General features: G+C 40.9%; 1 protein-coding gene and 1 long non-coding RNA gene across 3 annotated transcripts in view; one reads left to right on the top strand and one right to left on the bottom strand.

Moving 5' to 3' along the window:
* Positions 1 to 3,242: 3,242 nt before the first annotated feature.
* Positions 3,243 to 13,665, bottom strand: LOC144380343 (uncharacterized). 2 transcript variants are annotated; one of them, XR_013444466.1, is made up of 4 exons: positions 13,559 to 13,665; positions 10,816 to 11,016; positions 3,802 to 3,944; positions 3,243 to 3,574 (listed from the first exon to the last, which is right to left on the bottom strand). It is a non-coding gene; the product is annotated as an uncharacterized LOC144380343 (long non-coding RNA). The 2 variants fall into 2 exon arrangements; XR_013444467.1 differs by lacking the exon at positions 13,559 to 13,665 and adding an exon at positions 11,356 to 11,705.
* Positions 10,313 to 15,498, top strand: part of PCDH11X (protocadherin 11 X-linked) — a 586,654-nt gene continuing 581,468 nt past the window's right edge. Inside the window, exon 1 of the mRNA XM_078063863.1 lies at positions 10,313 to 10,849. The gene's annotated coding sequence lies outside the window, so the exon portion shown is untranslated. The remainder of the gene's footprint in view (positions 10,850 to 15,498) is intronic.

The following is a 15,498-nucleotide window of genomic DNA, read 5'->3' as shown; positions in this document are numbered from 1 at the left end:
AATACAAGTGAGATGGAAAAGCTATTTAAGGAATTAATTTGTGGGGCGCCTGGGTGGCTCAATCATTAAGCGTCTGCCTTTGGCTCAGGTCATGATCCCAGGGTCCTGGGATCGAGCCCCACATCGGGTTCCCTGCTCCGCAGGAAGCCTGTTTCTCCCTCTCCCTCTCCCCCTGCTTGTGTTCCCTCTCTCACTGTCTCTCTCTTTGTCAAATAAATAAAAATTTTTAAAAAAGGAATTAATTTGCCTAAAATGTGCCTTTAATATATAGTTCTTCATTAAAAATTTGTTTATTAATGGGTGAATGAACCAACAAATGTGTGGGTGAATAATACAACTAACACTATCTCCCATTTTCTTTTCGCTCAATGACTGTTTCTCTTTCATTCTTACGTCCATAAATTGTTCTTCCTATCCACAGTTTTGAAATGGAGTCTGGTCTGCTTTGAGCAGCAGCACATCAAGGCTAACATGAATGTTAATAGTATAACATAGCTGTATGCAGTAGGATCAACCTCATCACTATGGACAGACAGATTTGAAGAGTCCAGAGAAGTGCTCTCAAAACTGCTTAACAGAATTTTTTATACTCTTTAAAAAGGGTTCCCTGGTTGAATAAACTCTCCATAAGCCCCTGCTGGAGACTAACCACACATATTGCATATTGCAGACACAGGTGGTCCTTCTCGAGATAAACCTGTTTCACCTCTGACAGCACCCCTACCTCCCCCAAGTCCAACATGTTCTTCTTCTGCCCCTTAGAGGGCTTCAGCCTCAGCACACACACCATCTCTGCCCTCTCTCCTCCAGGTTGTTTTTCTACAGTACTGCCTTCCCTCCCTCAGGACCCTCAGGTTGCCCCTTCTTCATACCCCTTCTCCTTCTCCTCCTCCCGGGGGCCCAATCCAGGTTACTAGTTTTCACACATGCCTTGGAGACAAAAGACTTATCTTCTAGTTTTTGGATTTCTTTTAATTTATTAGTTGAACAAACCAAGTTAATTTTGTTAAAAGAGTTTATTGAACTAAAATATAGAGCTTCTTGGTAGAGCAAATCTAGTATAAGAACGAAGATACTATTTATCTGACAATTTTACCAGTCTAGACTGCATCTCATGCCATAGTTGTACTGTAAAGTCTAAGAACCAGGCACTATATTTCAGAGGAAATTTTAATTTACTTAATTTTTATGTATTGTTAACCCAGAAAGACTTTAGAAGAAAAAGAGACTAGAATGACACAGAGTTAAAAATAAGTTTAGTAGAAACTATAGTAGCATTTAATTCTCCATAAATGTTAGTTTATAAAAATAACTGACAAATACAGTTTAATACTTTTAATATAAATATATAATTCACGAGGTCCTTGACTAAATTTGAAGATATATATTTCACTGTCTATGTCACTAATTGATATACATTTCGAAGTTACCATGCAACTTCTCTTGTAAATGTTTTTTAAAGATTTTATTGATTTATTTGAGAGAGAGAGAGAACATGAGCAGGGGAGAGAGGTAGAGAGAGAGAGGGAGAAGCAGGGAGCCAGATGCGGGACTCAATCCCAGGACCCTGGGATCATGGCCTGCACTGAAGGCAGACACTTAACTGACTGAGCCACCCAGGCACCCTTGTAAATGCATTTTAAAAATTATTACTGCCTTTTCAGAAATCCATTTAAGCTCCCCACCTCAAGTGATCCTTATTTAAAAAGGGGCAATTTTAATAATTCATAGAACATTTGGAAACCTCTGTCATTTAACAAGATTATGACAAAGTTAATTTCACATTTTTTGATATTGTATTGAAATTCTTCTATGATTGTTACATCCCTATGGTTACTTTTGTAGAATAATTTATAATTGATAAGAGTGGAAGTATGGGTGTTAAGTAATTCAGTTGTACTGTTCAAAAATTATAAACATTTTTGAATAACATATCATTACTTGTTTTGATGAATTACAAAAGGCTTATCATCATAGCCTACTCACTTCAGCATCTTCCATAGAATAAATGGCCCAAGAATGTAATACATAAAATGTGAGGGTAGAGTCCTAAGTTATTTTGGTATTTACAGGACAGTTCCAAGAAGGCTGTCCTGTTAGGATCATGACGCTCAGCAAAGCAGGTAATATTTCATTGATATTAAACCTAGGGCACCAGGGAAATGGACCAGTGTAAACTAGGCAATGCTCCAGTTGAGCATCAGAACCTTCACACTGGTACTTGCAGTGGGTACTAGAGTGCCACTCAGAATAACTGAGGTAGATGGCTAATTGTACAAATTAGATCACTAGAATTGGACTTGGAGTAAAACTTGTATTTGTTGGATTCACCTCAAGACACTGAATACTAGTTCTGAAAAGACAATGAATTTGAAAAACCCATTAGCCTTTTAAAGGATTCTTTGATATGACAGGATTAGGTTCAGTCTGAAGGTAAAGCTCCTTTAGTGTTTTGAACTCCAGTAACAATACTACAGAAGATGGAGCCTACTGATAATAACATTCACAGTAGAAGGAATCCAGGAACAGTATTTTATTTTCATTGCCAATTTTGTTACACTTTTTTTTTTCCTTAAAATGAGAACACTCTATGCTCCAAACACTTTTCCTTCACTACGTAGCCTGTCAAAAAAGACAAGCACAACACAATCAGTCATGCGCCAAATTGCATCTGTGGTTTCACTTTTTTTTAGAACTTAGTCAACAAAGAACAATTAAGTGAAAAATTCAAGACATCATTTTTTTTTCTTTTGCATGAAAGTAAAATGAATCACTGCTCTTCACCTTATCTGAAAGGAAATCTAAAAGGAATAGTGGAGACCAGCTGTGCTTTGGCAAATGAGAATTCTTGGTTTTTATATTCTATCCAAACACAGAAACTGACATTCAGCTAAGTTTCAGTAATGATAAAATAAAAACTCTCCAATCTTAAAAGAAAACAGAAACTCTACATTGATTATCTAAACACATGTCTAATCATTTAAAATGAGATATCCGCAACACCCTAGTCAAAAAACTGGCTCAAAGTAGCAATCTACTAAGCACTATGTTGATTAAACCACAACCACAGTTGTTAAAAACAAAAAAAAAGTAAAGCAATTTTCTACATGTTTCAATCAAATACAAAGTATATTTGTTATCAAAAATCAGAAAATATAACTGATTTCACAAACAATACAAAGTTCATAGTCATACCTTATAATAGAAATAAAGAGGCTTAAAAATAAAGAAGGCTCAGAGTGGTATGATATTAGCCTAGAACTTTTTATTTTTTTTATTTTTTTATTTTATTTTTAAAAAATGTATATTTTTATCAATGCCAGTATATTGCTTTGGAAAAATTACGTGATTAGTTTCTAATGTGTGTGTATTTCCTAAATTTAGAGCAGTAGCTGGCACCTATTTCCTGAGGAGATGACCACATAGGAGTTTTTGTAGAATGGGAAAAAAATAAACTCAATCTCCATGTTAAAAGAAACAACAAAAAAGAATTCTCCTTTCCTCAGCAACCAAAACTTCATTGACTCTTTCATCTCGCCAAGCAAGTTCTGAATAACTCAAGTTAAAGCCCGTCCTAAGGAAAAGAGGAGAAAGACCATTAACAGCATTATGATCATTCTGTGTTTAAAAGACACATTTTTCCCAGCTCGTGTGCTTCCATCACAATATAGGCAAATAACACACAGATGAAAAGCCACATCCAGTACAGTTTGCAACTACTCATCTGTAGAAAAATGAGAGTACAGTAGGAGAAACAGATTCTTTACTAGGAACAGCAACCTTGAGGGCAACACTACATACCTTTACTTGTTTAATTGCATTAATCAGAGGCTCAGTGCTTCAGCAAAGTTCAGCTATACACATGAGGCCATAATTCCCAGGCTCCTATGAGAGTAATTCAGCAGCAGTTTCTGTCCACAGCAAGTGTGTATAGCTATTCAAGCCTAGAGAGAGAGAAAAAAAAAATTATACGGCATGATTACCAAGCAATTGTCCTACCTGTATTTAATTACAGAAGTTGATGGAGGAGTCAGGAATTACTGTTGAAAACTTTCCTTCATTGAAAACACTTACTTGGGTATTTTTGTTTCTCATCACCCCTCTTTGGGCTTTGATAGTTTTTCTCAAAGTAGGGAATCATTTCAAACTTTTCCCAATTATTTGCCCGAGCATTATAACAAACTTCTAATATTTTACTATTTTGGTAATGTTGTAAAGCTAATCCCAGGAATAAAAAAAAAAAAAAAAAAAAAAACAACTTCCAAAGCACATCCAGGAAGGAATGGAGAAATGTTAGTTTCATTTCACAGGTATGCCCTTTACAAACTCTTATCACCTATAGTGATGAAGAGGGGAAAGTGTTGGAAGACTTTTTTCATCCTTCTAAGCTCTCACTAACAGCACCCTCTAGTGTCTCTAGTTGAGCAATGCTTTTTGTCACCAGTTAGGTATGGTATTTCTACAGTAAAACTGCTGAAGACATTAGAGTTCTATAACTACCAGGTTTTCTCCCATTCCTGTATCTTTAGCTTCTGCTGAAATTCATTTGCCCTCTGTGTACCTGCACTAGTTGCAGCTTCATTTTCATTTATGACTTGAATGCCTCAACACTAGAAATATCCACCAATTAAATGTAAAAGTGTCTGTATAAATTATGATAGTAAAAATGCTTGGAATTGAGAAAGTATTTCTAACTCTTCAAAACACTATTATACACATTATCGTTTTTATATGTCACAATACTGTTCCTTCCCCTAGCAGCACACATGTATGTTTGTTGTTTTTATTTTTTTATTTTTTTATTTTATTTTATTTTATTTATTTGCGAGAGAGAGAATGAGAGACAGAGAGCATGAGAGGGAGGAGGGTCAGAGGGAGAAGCAGACTCCCTGCCGAGCAGGGAGCCCGATGTGGGACTCGATCCCGGGACTCCAGGATCATGACCTGAGCCGAAGGCAGTCGCTTAACCAACTGAGCCACCCAGGCGCCCTGTTTGTTGTTTTTAGAGAGAAAAGTAGAATGATTTCACTTGGGATAAAAATAAATAAAAATACTTGCTGGATGAACACACCCAGTCTTGTGTGGAAGTGTGGAATCACTATATTGTACACCTGAAACTAATATTACACTATATGTTAACTAACTGGAATTTAAATAATAACTTAAAAAATAAATAAATAAAAATGAATTCTTAACTAAAGTTTTCTCCTTAGGTAGTCCCTAATCCATTAGAGTTTAAGTTTCGTTCTTTCTTTCTTTCTTTCTTTCTTTCTTTCTTTCTTTCTTTCTTTTAGAAAGAGAAAGGAGGGGAGGAGTAGAGGGAGAGAGAGTCTTAAGCAGACTCCACGCTGAGCAGGGAGCCCAATGTGGAGCTCGATCTCACCACCCTGAGATCACAACCTTGAGATCATGACCTGAACCAAAACCAAGAGTCGGAGGCTTAACCGACTGCACCACCAAGGCACCCCTAAGTTTCTTTTTTTTTTTTTTTTTAAGATTTTATTTATTTATTTGAGAGAGAGAGAATGAGAGACAGAGAGCACGAGCGGGAAGAGGGTCAGAGGGAGAAGCAGACCCCCCGCTGAGCAGGGAGCCCGATGTGGGACTCGATCCCGGGACTCCGGGATCATGACCTGAGCCGAAGGCAGTCGCTTAACCAACTGAGCCACCCAGGCGCCCCCTAAGTTTCTTTTTTAAAAAAATTTACTTAACATCTTTATTTCGGAACTCTTAGAGAGTGACAACTTTTTAGCTTAATGTCAGATACTGTGCTAAGAACTTTAGTGCATTATTTTATTTAAATATCACTATAATAATTTGAGGTAAATAAGGTTATTATCTGCATTTTGGGGGGAAAGAAATTGAAGCTTTTAGGATAGCTCATTGAAAAATATGTATATAGGCACCTGGGTGGCACAGTCAGTTAAGTCTCCGACTCTTGGTTTCTGCTCATATCATGATCTCAGAGTTGTGAGATTGAGCCTTGTGTTGGGCTCTGCACTCAGCATGGAATCTGCTTAGGTTTCTCTCTCTTTCTCCCTTTGTCCCTCTCCCCTATGCACTCTCTCTCTCTCTCTCAAAAAAACAAATAAATCTTACAAAAAGGAAAACATATATAATTCAAGCCACATATGTAATTTAAAACTTTCTAGCAGCTACATTTAAAATATTGAAAACAAAAGGGTGAAATTATTTTTAATAATGTTTAACCAATTAGTCAAACTATTATCATTTTATCATAGAATTATATAAAATATTAATGATATATTTTACATATGTGTGTATGTGCATGCACTAAATCTTCAAAATAAGGTATGTATTTTATACTTACAGTGCATCCCAGTTTGGATTAGTCACATTGCAAGTGCGCGATAGTCTCATGTGGCTAGTGTTTATCTTATACAATACAGGTCCAGAGATTAATTTGCCCACAGCCACAGAGCTAAAAAATGCCAGAGCCAGAACTTCAAATTTGGTCTAAAATCACAGTTCTTTTCTGAACCACTGGGCATCACTGTCTCCTACTAATTGCAATTGTTGCAGATGGTTAAAATTAAATATGAAAAAATATACAGAATGTAATTCATCCAGTATTACAGTTTTATGGCCACATGCCCACCTACTTTCTCAATAACAATGATTATTCATAGACTATAACATTTATGCGCAAAGTTCAATGCAAGCTGTTGTGGACAACACAAAGATGAATGGGATTTTATGCAAAATAACTATCACTTGATACAAAGTACCATTCTCATTTATCTGGATGGCTTGTGCATTCTCTGTGCAAACAGAATACATGGAAGTCAAATTACAATCACATTGCTTGATAAGGGGTAATTCAATGCAAGGGCAACTGAAATCTCAGAATATTTGATTTGCTTCATCAATCTCATATCAATGGTGGTTTTGCTAGTGAGATGAAAATGAACATGAATGGGAGCTACCAAATTTCATCTCTCTGACTCTTTTTTAACTAGGTTTCCATGGCTGATTTAAGGACTCACTCTTTGGAGTACACATCAGAGTAGACCGGCTGGGTCTTTTTCACATTAACACAGTATTTCTCAGTTTTAATCAATTCTTACCAGCCTGAGAAACATCCTTACTCATTGAAGTATTTTAAATCTCTTCTCTGATCCAGTCTATAATTATATAATGGCTTCATAGTTTAATCTTCACAAATTAGACAAATTTCCATGTTTCTAGGGTACACATTACCATAATTTCCCTTTTCTGATTTTAGCAGAACCCCAGATCAAGTTCCAAGTTGGAACACTGAACAAACAAAATACAATAAATGTCACCGCTCCTTCATGGTATTTCCTCCAAAAACCAAATTCCTACAGTATCCTTTTAACTTTTGAGGGCTTTTGTTAATTATATAGTTTTTAATGTAAAGCAAATTCTGAAAATGTGTAGCCACACAACTGGAGGACCATATGCTGAGAGTCAGCATAATGGACTGGATATGACAGGGGTTTGAATTTCCCAATTCTCTATACTTTATATCTATAGAACCTTGGGCATTTTATCTAGCCTCTGTGAATCTCTGTTTCCTCATTTGTTAAAAAAAGAAAATGAAGCTAATAATAGCTATTTCACAGAATGGTTTTGAGGATTAATAAGACAATGTATATAATATTGATGGTGCATAAAAAGCATTCAATCAAAGATTCCTTCTTTTTGTATGTAAAAAGAGTTGAGTCCCCATCAGTCATTTTAGAGTTAAAGTACCAGGAGGAGAGCTTTTGCCACATGCCCTGGCTTTTGGTTATGCCATTGCTCATTGATGCCACCATCAGACAGAACACAGGAGAAGAGAAAACGGGAAATATTTTCATTATTTTTAGATGTGGATTTCTGTCATTTTAATAAACAAACTGCATTTCTCAGATGATTTTCTGATTTACTTAGTTTAACTGTTAGCCTCCTTGGTCTGTAAGTAATGTTTCTACTCTACAGAGATAATTTTCTATTGGACTGCACACTTAAAACTAAATGCTGTGCTGTACATTATAGAATAATCCAGATTAACTATAAAGCAACCATGTAGCTGAATTTAGAAGTTATACACTCTGAATGGAAATCCAGAGTCTGTTACTCTTCAGCTCCATGGTCTTGTGCAAATTATCTGTCTTCTATGAATTTCAGTTTCAGGAACTGTAAAATGTAGATAATAATATTAACCTCTTGAGTCTGTCAGGATGATAACTAAATGCTTCATAACAATCACTGATTAGTTCTCTCCTCCTGCATTGAATTTAGATGGAAATTTTAAGAAATCAGTTAATTGGTATCTAAAGTGGATGTTATATTTTAAAACTATGGTCTCAGTATTCCATGTTCACAATTGTTATTAACTTATTTTTTTTAAATAAGGTATCATAATAAACATTTAAAAATGAGGGAAGTTGAAAAAAAATAAAGTTGATGTTATAAATGATTATTAGTGCTCCGAGAGTGCCTCCATGGCACTGTCTTCAGACTGTCCTGGATCAGTCAGTGATTTTATTTTTATTGAGTTCCTGCCATCCTCTATGGCACAGTATTATCCAGAAGTGCAAACCCCAAGAGTCAGAACTGTAACCACTTGATAGCTTCTAATTTCATCTCCAAGACATTTTCCTAGTTTCCAAGAAGAGGACAATGCATGTGCTGGATACTATGAATAATGAAGGCAGAGTTACAGGAGGAGTAAAATGTAATAGTAAATACTTCAGTGTGTTCTCTCTCATGAAGATCACACTGAACTGTGGTGCTAATGACACTCTCAATAGTAGATTTACATGTAAAATAAATAAACAAATAAATAAATAGCAAAAGGAAAAGGAAAGTGATATGAGGATTATTTGAATGAAGGTTTTAACCTTCAAAAAATATCAGAAATTGGAAAGAAGGCAGTCATGAAGATGGAAATGGACATACTAGGGAAAGAAGTCATAAAGATTTGCCCTTCAATGATTAAAAAAAGCGCAAAACCAAAACAACCACCAAAAATTTTCCATGAAGAAGCTATTAGAGAAAATCAACTCATGATAATTAGCATTTTTCCCCTTCTTGATGTTCTACCCTACGCAGATGCATTCCCTCTTTCATTCAATAGACAAAAAATAAAAATGAATAATGTGCTCTTGGCACCCAAAAACATTATCTACTTTTACTCTTTTTTTTCAGGAAAGAAAGTCTCCTCCTCAAGACAAAGCAGAGCACTAGAAAGATAAATCTTTCTCTTGGTTAAACATGGAAAATGGGTTTTTTCCCCTAGAACCCAACACCTTTCTGAAGAGGAATTTACTGGTTCATTCTCTGGCCTCTGGATAAATTTAAGGACTCACTCTTTAGAGTAAAAATCAGAGTAGACCGGCTGGGAAGGTTTTGGTTGTTGCTCCTCTTTTAATCCCATGACTGGGACGGGGAAATTAGCCCTGTTTCTAGATACCCACGACCCAGCAGAGGCATAAACCAGCCACACTGCCCCTCCTTGCTTTAGTGTTCTTGAGAAACCTGGCACGCCTTTGCCCGACCTGGCGTCACTAACCAGGCAGCTGGAGCGCTCTGGCAAGCACCAGTCTTGCGGGCTCAGGGCTGGCTTCCTCCCTCTCTTGCATCCTTTCCTACCTTAGAAATGGTGTTCTCCACACCCGCAATGCTGCCGGGTCCCAGGCAGCAAAGCGCTGCACCTCACTAAAGCAGCCCGAAGCCACCGACCTGCTTACTCTCCTATGTACTTGTTGTCTGGGGTAGCCAAATGCTTGATCTCCCTCTTATCCCCCTCTCTGCCACCCCCCGGACATCAATCTGAAAGGCAAGCGAGGTACCAGACCTGGCTCACAGTTGAGTACGATATATGCAGACCCAGTCTCTTGACTCCAACTACGGTTTCCCGCGGCTCTTGCCCCTACTTCCACCAGTTTGTCTTAAGTATCCTTTGTATGAGAAAATGGTGCTTCTGAATGCTTGTTCTCTAGCAGGGCCATGGGGGGGGGGGTCAGGAGAAAAACACACATAACAAAAATGAAATAAAATTTCTGCAAGATAATGTGAATGAGTTAAACCTAAAAGGAAGCCAAGACAGCAGCGAGTGGAGGGCCGAGAGGAGCAACGCATGCCCTAGTTCTTACTCTGCAAAACCCGCAGCCCGAAAGCGGCGCGTTTTCCCCAGCAGCGGGTCCGCACTGGAGCGAGCAACCAGCACACACTCCGCCGCCTTCCGGGGGCGGCAAACAGTACTTCCTAAGCTTACCGCCGTCTCGCCCCCGCCCTTCTCCCCTGATTCCCTGTCTGCCGGGAGGGGCCGCTCCCCGAGCGGTGGGAGATGTGGGATGCAGAGAGTGGGGACCAGAGGGGGTTACCCAGCTGTAGGTAGGTGCTGCGCCATCCCCTCCCAGCAGGCGGCCCGGACCCGGGTTTACTTCTCCCCTCACCCCAGCCCTCCACTTACTCAACCCCCCTCCTTTCCCGCTTCTTCCCCTCTATCTAGTCCCTCCCCCTCGCCTTTGAAAAGGGCTGGCTCGGCACGGGCTCCATGCAGTAGGTGAACCGTCAGGGTAGGAGGATCTGCGAGCCCGCTCGAGCCAGAGCTACACGCAGCGGCCCGCGTGGCAAAGCAGAAAGCAAGCTGAACTGAATGCGCCGAGTGACATTAGCAGCGGCGACACAGGCCGCCCAGGCAGCCCCGGCGTTCTGAACAGCCTCAGAGGCAGCCTCCACGACTCCAGCTGCTTCAGGGACTGTGAGCTGTGGCGGTTGAGCGCGCTACAGCAATTGCAGTCTCGGTGGAGCTAGCGAAAGCCTTTTCTCTTTTTTACTTACCATCTCATTCTACTGTAGAGGCTTCGTTCACTGGGTAAGTATCGGGTCCGGGTGCCAGAATAGAGTGTGGCCAGTGAGGCGTGAGTACCGCACTTAGTACGCGGAGGCTTCCCGCTGCCCACTCCTGGGGTCTTGACTATGACAAGAATGATTTTAGAGACGCTTCTGGTGTCCTCCCTTTCCTCTTCCCCCATATGTTCCCTGGAGGTAAGAGAAAGAGCAAACCCCACAGGTGAGCGCAGATAGATTATCTTTTAGGCACTGCCACCGCTTGGCTTGGCTTGGTTACTTTGAGAAAACTCTCACTTCTGTCAGAAAAGTGTCCACTCATGAATTTCCCCGACATTGGCACTGCAAAAAGGTCTTTCACTTTAACAGATACAGTCAGCTTCAGCCAGGCTGAGGGAAACTCTAAGATTGGGGCAGGTGCTGAAAAAAAGATCATACCCGGGACTCTGGCTAGCCTGGCAGAGCGGAGGGAGCTGTGCGCTTGTATCTCTGGGGGCTAGGGGTTTGGATCCCAGCCACGCTGGCTCTAACCTTTGGGGGCCCGACCCTTGGCACAGAGTGAAGGAGAGCGCAGCGCGCCACGGAGCGCGCAGGTTCCCCAGGCCGTTCTGCCTGGTGCTGGCCTCCCCGCCTTTCCTTCCCGCCCTACTTATGGAGCTGTGCTCAGCCAGCAGCATCTGCTGAATGTGGAGGTGGTAGGTGTGAAAAATTCTACCTAGCTTTAAAAAAGAAATTTCTTATAATCGTACTGAAAAATATACTTTCCTCATTAAAAAAGAAAAAAAAAAAAAAAAGACTTGTTCTAAGAGCGTAGCCGAACATAAAAGCGTCTCTCTCTTACTAAAAAAATGACTTTTAATCCCTTAGCCAAAAAGTCACAAAACAGCAACAAAAACAAGACCGCCCACCTAGCCCATAAATGAATAGCGTTTATTAAGACAGAACCTAAAAACAGTTCTCTCCAGAAAAGAATTATTTTTTTTAAGCGCGTAGCCATAAAACAGCCCTTTTTCTCGAAAATGAATGCCTCAATAAGGACGTCATCAGAAAAGGTGACTTTTTAAAAGCGCATAGTCGCAAATGGGTGCTTTTCTTTAGAGACTTTAGAAAAGCAGAGAGGCAGGCTGCCCTCGGTTGGAGATAGAAATTACATATGAACGCTTAGCCACAAATTGACTTCTTTTCCTTGCCAAAAAGCGGGGAGGTCCCTTTCCAAGAGTGTACAACGGGAACCACTTCCTTTCCTCCCCCAAGGAAACACTTAGAATTCAACTGAAGAGGGCCTCTTCATTTCCATATGAATTATTCCAGGTTTTGCCACTTTGGCCGCCATGCGGTTTGGGGTGGGGTCGCCCGGGTGCCTTTATGGAATGACCGTGCACACGCATCTGTAGGAGGGCCCTCGCTTCTCCGAGTGGGGTGCCCTTCCAAAACGTTGGCTGGGGGCTGGGAATCGAAACTTGCGCCACTGCGGCACACACCCACAAAACAAAGACCTAAGAAGAGAGTGGCTAGCACAAACGAATAAATAAAATTAAATAGCAAGAACAAAACGAAAGCAAGTCCTTGTGTGCAAATATCTCATGATGGCATTTAATCCTAGCACAGGAGCTGTTTTTGTATTAAGGAAAGTATGCGGAAGGAAGTGTTTAAAAATCGGGATAGGCCGGGAAGCGGGTAGAAAATATGCGGAGGGGGCGATGGTTTTGGAGGAGTGCTTGCGTACTTTTAAGTGCTGCAACAAGGAAACAACCTGAGGGTAGTGCAGAGAATTCTGAACACAGCGCAACATCTGAGAAGGTAGTGGTGCTTTAGGACTAAAGCGACTCTTCCTCCTTCCATAAAAGGTTAAAACAGGTGTGACTCGGAAAAAAAAGAAAAGGTTACTCGCGGGCACCTTCTGAACTTGGTAAAGACTAAATAGAATTCCACTCTTATTTGAAACAAACTCGCACAATCACGGCCGGAAATCTAAGCCTCAGGGCTGTCCTTTAGCCTGCGTATTTTGGGGGTGGGATGGGCATTTGAGAGCAAGTAGAAGTAACAGTATTTGTAGATGTTTCCCCCTTTCTTGCCTTTGTCTGGTTCATCCGAGGAAGTGCGGACGATATGCGGGCGGTTTTGATGAATGAACCAAGAGACAGACGCGCTCAGGTCTAAAGATACCTTTCTCCCTCTGCTAAATTAAGAATACCCTCGCGCAGCTCGCAAGGGCTGAGTCCAGCCACACTGCCACCGTGCTGCTTCTGCCAAGAGGTAAAGGAGCGCCTCCACCAGTGAGGCCCAAGAACCTTTTTCTCCAGTCGCCTTCGCCTGGGCAGCCCCTCCTTCTGGCAATGATGTCAGCCCATGAGAGGCAAGGCCAAGAGAAAGCCGAGCCTGTAGTCCCGGTCGGGAGCGCGATCAACCCTGCCCCGCGCGCTCCCGGTACGCAGCCGCCCTCGCTGCCTTTGGGCCTCCTTCCCGCGCTCTAAGTCTCCGCCCCTCCTTCCAGCTCCCAAGAGGCGCACCGAGACCTGGGAGGCGGTGGAGACTAGTGCCGGTTGGGGGTCAGGGGCTTTGAACCTCGGGATCAAACACAGATTGAGGATCTCCCCTCATTCTTTTACTTCCCCTAACCCCCCCCCCCCGTTCTCTTCCCCCTTTCAGTTTACACCTTAACTATTAACTGTGAATTTACTTATTTAGCGGCATTTTAGAGGGCACGTTCTTCGGATAAAATAATAATAGTTACCAGTGTTAAATGTCCGCTGTTTTCTCTCCTTCCTGGGTGATAAAGGAAGGGGGATGTGAAGACCGGCGTCTCTAAAATCCCGTGGCCATCTTTTCTCCCTAGAAAGCGAAGAGGGCCTTCTTGGCAAAGAAATGGTGCGGCGGGGGAGGGGGTCAATCAAAGGCGGTGGCGCTGTGTGAGGAGTCCCCTTCCTTCACTGAAAGAGGGACTGGAGACTGGGAGTTGTGAAAAGAAAGGTTCTAGTTGCTGCTGCTGCTGCAGAGGAGAGGCCACCGTGCTCCTTATAATGAGGATGCACAGTCCCTGGAGACCGGCGCGCCAAATCGGGAAGATTCAGGAATAGGATTTTTTCAAGACAGGAGCCCGTTTAGGCTTCCTCTCTTAGTTTGCTTTTCTCGTTTTAAGGAGCAACCCACCTGTTTTCCTGAATTTGAGGCTAATCCTTTACCTCTGGTTGCTGACAATCCTTACTTTAGTTTTGGGAGAAGGACCTCAGCGCGCAGTTGGAGAAGGTTGCACAGGGCAAAAGGGAGGGGACCTAGACAGGATGTAGGCAACTGGGCCTCAGAACCTGTTACCTTCCCAAGGAAATTATGTTCAGAGAGGATCACAACAAACTGCTTACTTACTGTATGTTGGTTTGGAGGCAGGTGGGAAATTTGGGGGAAAGGAAGCAGTAGAAAAGAATTGCTATGTTTTGTAAATCTAGGATTTTGTTTTCTTCTAACCTTTGACAGACAGCTTCCCTTACGTGGTATATCAGAAAAGTCAGCAAACTTAAACTTGCTGTGCGTTTGAAATACAGAAATGGGAAGGAAACACAGACCAAGCATAAAAACACATTCATTTTCTAAAGTTCAATTATTCGCTGAGGGTTGAAACGAGTCTTTTTTTTTTTTTTTTTTAATCACCCAAATGCAATTCTGATGGACACCCAAGTAGTGTTGGTTTGGGCAGCTGGAATCCCTGGCAGAATGGATTCCAGGTTTCACACTATTTATTCTCCTGGTATCCAAAACTTTGTTTTTTTGCAAGATAGACATTCCTGATAGAGAGCTTCCAGAATGCTGGCGGCAGGAAGAAATCTGGTAGAAACTTAGAAAGCAGAAAATTCTCCTTTTCTCTATGCAATCAGTCCACAACAGCCTTATCCAGGATTTGTAAGGTTCTTGGGGTAGGAGGGGAGCCACACCTATAAGGAGACTTTACATTAACCACTGGCTTTAGCCTACTTTGACAAAATATGTATGGCTGCCACATTTTCTATTAGTAGGAAGGGAAATTATTCAGGGGATGAAAGTTTGAAATCTAATTTTCTCCAGGAATCTTGCTTCACATATTTTAAAGGAGGTGTCGTCTGTGTATTTATTTACCAAAGTATCCATAAACATTAATTAGTCATCTACTGTGTCAGACAATGTGCTAGGCTCTAGGAATACAAAAGAGAATATGAAAAGGTGGCTTGATGCTTCTGTGAGCCAGGACACTCTTATAAATTTAAATACAATGTGATAAATGTTCTAATTGAGCATAATGGAGGAGAAATTAATTTTTGTTAAGAGATTGAGAAAAGATTCATAAAGAAGGTGTTTCTCTGGCTTTGAAAAATAAGACATTCCTAAGCAGTGGCTAGCCAGGAAGTAGACCTGGAAGAGCCTCACAAAGACTAAGTAAGGAAAGGTGAGAGGGCCTGATGTCCCACTGTGAAGTTAAGAGGTATGTGTGTATTTTGTAGACATAGGCCATCTTTAAAGTTTTTTTCAAGCAAATATGTTAAAAACAACAAGCAGGTTGAGGAAATTGGGTAGTAGGTGGCACACAATAGAAACATTTTTGTTGTTTGTCTTTAAATGAATATTTGAATAAATTAATGCATTTGGAAAAGAAAGTGGAAGCAAATAAGTTAAAAATATACTGCACTGGGGAGGGTATGTCCTCTG

This window comes from Halichoerus grypus, chromosome X (genome assembly GCF_964656455.1).
Source record: "Halichoerus grypus chromosome X, mHalGry1.hap1.1, whole genome shotgun sequence".
Classification (NCBI taxonomy): domain Eukaryota; kingdom Metazoa; phylum Chordata; class Mammalia; order Carnivora; family Phocidae; genus Halichoerus; species Halichoerus grypus.
This window is presented reverse-complemented; position numbering and strand designations above follow the sequence as displayed.